Below are 7,102 nucleotides of genomic sequence, written 5' to 3'. Positions count from 1 at the left end.
CAAGGGAAGTTAGAATCTAGAGCATTGAAGTGTATTTTTCTAGGTTATCCAGATGGTGTGAAGAGGTATAGGTTGTGGAGACTATAAGGGAATGATCAAAGAATTATTGTTAGTAGGGATGTCAAGTTTAATGAAGACATGGTTTATAGAGATGTGATGAACATGGGTGAAGGTACATCTGAGGGTATTTATGTCAATCAAGGGGGTGTTCAGATTGAGTTGGAGCCAGTTTTCAAGAATATTGAAGAAAACCAGGCAAAGATTAGTTCTAGCATTATTGAAAATAGTCCTAGTTTGGCTAGAAACAGGACTAGAAGAACTACATACCTCCTTTGGGGTTTAAAGATACTAAAGGCATATTTGCATTAGCTTTTATGGCTGTTGAGCAAGAAAGTATTTTTGAAGGCTATCAGTTCAGGAGATAAAGACAAATGGTGTGCAACCATGAATGAAGAAATGGATCCTTTATACAAGAATGGTAAATGGGAACTGATGGAAAAGCCTAAAGATCAAAAGTTAGTGTCTTGTAAATGGATATACAAAGTGAAAGAAGGATTGAATCTTTGAAAAGAACCAAGGTATAAAGCAAGACTTGTTGCCAAGGGATTTACATAGAGGGCTGGTGTGGACTACAATAAGATTCTCTCACCTGTGGTGAAGCATTCTTCAATAAGGATAATTTTGTTTTTAACTGCTTCTTTAGATTTGGAACTAGAGCAGTTAGATGTCAAAATAGCCTTCCTTCATGGAAGTTTAGAAAAAGGATTTATATGAAGTAACCAAAAGCTAGGGTATGAGGTGGTGGGTAACGAGGAAAAGGCTTGTTTATTGAAGAAATCTCTTTGTGGACTTAAACTGTCCCCAAGACAATGGTACAAGAGATTTGATGAGTGTATGATAAGTAATGGGTTCAACAGAAGTGCCTATGATAGTTGTGTGTATCATTGGGGAGACTACAAGGGTAGTTTTGTCTATTTACTTTTGTATGTAGATGACATGTTGGTGGCTTGAAAAGATAAAGATGAGATTAAAGCAACTAAAGAAATTTTGATGTAGGAATTTGATACGAAAGAATTAGGTGATGCCAAAAAGATATTGGGCATGGAGATTCAAAAAGATGGGAGTTTGAAGCTATTAAAGTTGTCACAAAGTTCTTATGTGTAGAAGGTTTTGGCTACTTATGGTATGTCAGATAATAATGTGAAAGTGGTAACAACTCCTATTGCTGCACATTTTAAACTTTCTGCCAATGATCTAAAAGATGAAGCATGAAGAATTGATGTGGAAAATATACCATATAAAATGTTGTTGGTAGCTTAATGTATCTTATGGTCTGTACTAGATATAGGCTATGAAGTAAGTCTTGTGAGTAGATACATGGACAATCTAGGAAGAAATCATTAGGATGCAGTAAAATAGATTTTTAAGCTTAAAAGGTACTAAAGATATTGGTATAGTGTTTAAACAAAGATTTGAATATAGTAGCAATTTGGTAATTGGCCATGTAGATTTAGACTTTGCTAAAGATTTGGAGAGAGGAAGATCCATATATGGCTATGTATTTCAAGTGTTTGGCAATACTATAAGCTGGAAGGCTCAGTTGTAGAAAAATTGTTTCACTATCAACAACTGAGTCAAAATATATTTGCATTAACAGAAGGAGTTAAAGAAGCACTTTGGTTAAAAGGATTTGTGTTAGATTTGGGAGTCAAATTGGATGATACAATGGTGTGCTTTGTGATAACCAGGGGTTGTTTAATTGTCTAAGAATAGTATGTTTCTTGAAAGATCAAAACACATAAATGTCAAACTGCACTTTATTAGAGAAGTGGTCAATAATAAGAAAGTCAAAGTGTTGCAGGTGAAAACAGATGAAAATTCTACAGATATGTTTACCAAAACTCTTCCAGAGCCTAAATTGGAGTATTGTGTCAAGATGTTGGGGCTTGGTTAAAGCCAATTGTGACTTTAGGTGGAGAATTGTTATGGTAAGTCAAAATTGCATCAAGCCAACTCAGTCAATAAAGTTTAAGGGTCAGAAGTGTCAAGTTGTTAAAGATATTATAAGATGATAACTTGACAAATCATACTTTGGGTTAAGGTGATAGAAAGACAATAGTATAGGGACTACTTGTGCCTAATCTCCCTGCTAGTTTGTTAAGAATGGTTACTTGGTGATTTGGGGGTTAGGGTTCATAAATTTCCTAATTAAATTAGTTTTTACTTTCACTTTTCAATTCTTTAATTCCTTTTTAATTTCGGTTTTATTCTTGTAATCGCCAATGATAATAAAGCTTTCGACTACACCATATTAATTGTTTCTTTGATATTTTCTGTAACATAACACTACACTAATCACCGCACTCACATCCTCTTTCATGATCCTACTATGCACCCCTCTCGCTAATACCACACAAACACGTCTCCTCCATCAACATCTTTGCATTAAAGCCTTATTCTGCCGCCAACGGCCATCCAATTAGTGGCACCCCTTGGCTCAAACTCTCTCACAAAAATTCCACCCGTAATGGCTTAGAAAAACATCGGTTGATGGATGGAATGGTCTCTATTCTATTCTATTCTATTCTCGAAGTGCCCAGTTATGTACCACCAATCCTTGATTCTCTATTCTATTCTTGAAGCCATTAAGCAACCATTCAGACCGAAAATCTCCTTTTAAATCGAACCCAATCGGTGGCTTGATTACCCAAATTAAAGGCTTCTTCTTGCTCTCTTCCAACCCTTTTGCTAATTCCATCATTTGGGTCTCACTTATTGTATTCGGAGACCAAAATGAAATATAAAGCACCAACTTGATAAGGTGCGAGTCTAGCCATTCAATGTATGTTTTGGGTTGGATACCTGGTTATTTTTCAGATCTTTGACCAATACTACCCAAACTCATATTCCAACCCAAATTCTTTTGTAGCAATTTTGATGGAACAAGAGGGCCAATACACCAAACCGGAAGTTTAATGTTTTTTCACAAGGCCTCCAACCCCAATTTTTCTATCTCTTCAACCATGTTACATAACCAGCCGTTAGAATTAAGTGATAATAATATTTGGGGTTGGAAGTAACTTGACAACTCATCGTTACCATCAGCATCTTAAACATGTCGAGAAAGTTGTGTGATCGTAAACCGACAAGATTCTGGGAACCCCGGCATTGACAACTCGTCATGGGTTCCACCATCGACTAGGTTCCGATGAGGGATATTCAACCAAATCGAACAATATGTCGCGGTACCATACGCCCCATAGTGGTGAATGAGTAATTAAAAATGACAAAAGATTCAGCCACGCTATTAGCCCACCCCATGAACACATCTGAAATGATGCATATCAGCATACTTCCTTCACCAGAAATAACCTTAGAGATGAACATACGAAATGGGGCTTCAAGGGCGGTGGAGGTATGTAAGAGTTTTACGATTTGTGGCGGAGATAGGCCATCTGTGTTTTCTATATTGGGAGGGAGACCGTGATCGGAGCTGTTGAATGAGAGAGACTTAAGATGGATATTAGAGGGCAGAGAAGGGTGGTTTGCGATGGCGGAACAAAGGCATTCAATGTTAAGAGGGCTATTGGTGATGGTGATGGTGATGTTGAATTAATTAGGATTGTGATTAACAATCCTATAGGCTAGTTCTAAGAAGGGTATGAGATGACCTTGTGCCATGAATAGTAGCATTATTATGTGTTTGTTGTTCAGAGCGTTACATTAGGCCAGATCAAAATAGGCTTGGTTAAAATGAGCATGTTAAAAAAACATGAAATAAAGATAAAATAATAATTTCACCTTATTAAATTACTATATCTTATTAAATTACTATATAAATGAACATAAACACAAAGAAACAATAAGATGACAACAATGTTTTATTTTTGTCAAGCTATATCAGTGTAATAAACCCTAATTAAAAATCGGTTTATACGACATCATCTAGGATATGTGTGATAGGTAATAATATAAGTTCTCAACCCGTTGTGCTAAATCGACACTAAAACATCAAACATTTTGTTCTCGTTTTTTGTTTTTAATATATTCGGCCTTTCTAAAAGACTAAAAAAAAATAAGAAACAAAAACATGAGGACAGAGTTATGAAAATACCTATACCACAAGGGCTAATAATAACAACCAGTGAAGCACATAGAACCCAAAAACCCTCGTTGAGAGCTTCTTCTCCAATGGCTATTACTGCATACATCAATCTCATCTCCCCCAAATAATGGTCACAATCAGACCTATACAACCATTCAAATCACAAGGTAAATCTTTTATCTTCAACCTTTGCATCTGCATATACTATTATTGAACCTCACATTCATCAATTTCTTGTCAAATTTACTTAAACCCATTCATGTATCACATCCAGAACTTTAAAAAATCACTTATTCTCAAAAGGGTTATTATTAAGTTGACCAAAAATCCAATTTCTCCAATTGGGTCACACCCTGCAATCCAAAGCCCTAGAATTTATCGCACAAAAGCAGCTTGTAACCCCAAAAACAGCCCTAAATCGATTGATTTTACTGATTATCGAGAAGCCGAAGATGCGTTGTTAGATTACTTACATTCCACTAGAAACTTACAATTTATCGATGCCGAAAACATTAGTCGAAATTCCCCTAGGTTTCTTGAAAAGCTGCTGAAAGGGGTTATTACTAATGATAATGTTAATAATAATGAGAATATCGGGCAATTCGTGGCCAGGTTCTTGCGGTACCATCCGATTAACGAGTTCGAGCCCTTTTTCGAGAGCATGGGGTTGGACCTGAGTGAGTTTACAACGCTTTTGCCGCGTGATTTAATGTTCTTAACTGATGATAAGGTGTTGTTGGAGAAATATCATGTGTTATGTCAATACGGGTTTGCCAGTAAAAGTATAGGAAAGATTTATAAGGAGGTTAATGAAGTGTTTAGGTTTGATGATGGGGTTTTGTTGTCACGCCTCCGTGAAGTTGAAGGTTTCTTTTTGTTAGATCAATCTGCCGTTGCTAAAATTGTAGGTTCGTGTCCTAATGTTTTAATCGGGGGTGAAACCAGTGATGTTGTTTTTAAGGTTGTTACAGAGTTAAAGAATATAGGGATTTTGAATAATTGGTTTGTTGAGAATATATCAGATGATGAATGTTACAATTGGACACGTATGGTACAAGTTTTGTGTATATTAAAACAATTAGAGTGTGACAATGCACGTTTAGGAAGATTATTGCATAAACATCCGACAATTTTGTTAGAAGGTTCGGGGCTTACTACGTTTTTGGTTATAACATTTTTGCTTAAGTTTGGAGCTTCCAAGACGGATATTATATTGTTATTTTCTCGGTTTCCAGAAATTAATATGCGGGATTTTTTTTCGAATCTACGGCGGTCGTATTGTTTTTTATTAGGAATTGAAATGGATGTCGATAATATTGGGAAAGTTTTTCGTTCGCACACCGCATATACTTGGGTCGTGTAGTTTAAAGGGTGTGAAAACGGCATTAAATTGTTTGAATTCGGGGAAAAAAACGTCTTTTTCGAGAGCATGGGGTTGGACCTGAGTGAGTTTACAACGCTTTTGCCGCGTGATTTAATGTTCTTAACTGATGATAAGGTGTTGTTGGAGAAATATCATGTGTTATGTCAATACGGGTTTGCCAGTAAAAGTATAGGAAAGATTTATAAGGAGGTTAATGAAGTGTTTAGGTTTGATGATGGGGTTTTGTTGTCACGCCTCCGTGAAGTTGAAGGTTTCTTTTTGTTAGATCAATCTGCCGTTGCTAAAATTGTAGGTTCGTGTCCTAATGTTTTAATCGGGGGTGAAACCAGTGATGTTGTTTTTAAGGTTGTTACAGAGTTAAAGAATATAGGGATTTTGAATAATTGGTTTGTTGAGAATATATCAGATGATGAATGTTACAATTGGACACGTATGGTACAAGTTTTGTGTATATTAAAACAATTAGAGTGTGACAATGCGCGTTTAGGAAGATTATTGCATAAACATCCGACAATTTTGTTAGAAGGTTCGGGGCTTACTACGTTTTTGGTTATAACATTTTTGCTTAAGTTTGGAGCTTCCAAGACGGATATTATATTGTTATTTTCTCGGTTTCCAGAAATTAATATGCGGGATTTTTTTTCGAATCTACGGCGGTCGTATTGTTTTTTATTAGGAATTGAAATGGATGTCGATAATATTGGGAAAGTTTTTCGTTCGCACCCGCATATACTTGGGTCGTGTAGTTTAAAGGGTGTGAAAACGGCATTAAATTGTTTGAATTCGGGAAAAAACGTCTTTGCGAAATAATAATGAAAAACCCCAAGGAGTTAACGAATTTAGCTATCGGATCAAAAGTTACACCACTTCCGTCATCAAAGGAACGTATTATAGAAAAAACAAAGTTTTTACTAGATTTAGGGTTCGTTGAAAACTCAAAGGAGATGGAACGCGCGCTTAAACGGTTTCGTGGGCGAGCGAATGAGCTTCGTGAACGATTTTATTGTTTGGTCAATGCAGGGTTTGACCAAGAAGTTGTGATGGAAATGGTGAAATCAGCTCCCCAAATTGTTAACCAGTCGAAAGAGGTGCTTGAATTGAAGGTTGACTTTTTGGTCAACGAGTTGGGGTACTCGTTGGGATCGATATCGGGATACCCGTCTTCATTGTCATATGCTATAGAGAAGGTGAAACTTAGGTGTATGTTTTATAATTGGTTAAAAGAGCAAAGGGGGACTAATAGTATGGCTCTTAGTAGCATTCTTGCTTGCTCAGAAAAACAATTTATTAAAGATAAAGTTAGAAGTCATCCTAAAGGTATTGAGGTTTATGAGATGTTAAAACAACAGATTTATTAATTGTATAATGTGCGAACGGTTTTATTTATTTTATTTTTTTTATAAAAAGATTTGGTATGCATTTGTTTGCGCTTCCTGCTATTGCAGAGGTGTTCATGGCGGGAAATGGGTACAGCCTCTTTGATTCCACCAGCGCACGGCGCACCTATTTCCAAGGTGATTTCAGAGTTCAGGAGTCTTCAGACCATTATATCATCTATATCTATTGATCCAAAACACCACATTATATCATCAATTCACCAATTCCCCAAAATT

The 7,102-nt window shown here is 36.2% G+C and overlaps 2 pseudogenes; one reads left to right on the top strand and one right to left on the bottom strand.

Moving 5' to 3' along the window:
• Nucleotides 1-2,311: 2,311 nt before the first annotated feature.
• LOC143607596 (UDP-glycosyltransferase 92A1-like) lies at nt 2,312-3,711 on the bottom strand (annotated as a pseudogene).
• A 459-nt stretch (nt 3,712-4,170) lies between these two features.
• On the top strand, nt 4,171-6,858 carry LOC143607597 (transcription termination factor MTEF18, mitochondrial-like; annotated as a pseudogene).
• The last annotated feature ends 244 nt before the right edge of the window (nt 6,859-7,102 follow it).

The sequence above is a fragment of the Bidens hawaiensis genome, unplaced genomic scaffold, assembly GCF_021521415.1.
Source record: "Bidens hawaiensis isolate Kalapana, Puna unplaced genomic scaffold, B.hawaiensis_p1.1 tig00083916_1, whole genome shotgun sequence".
Taxonomy (NCBI): domain Eukaryota; kingdom Viridiplantae; phylum Streptophyta; class Magnoliopsida; order Asterales; family Asteraceae; genus Bidens; species Bidens hawaiensis.
The sequence above is the reverse complement of the archived record's forward strand: the minus strand, read 5'-3'. Positions and strand labels throughout refer to the sequence as shown.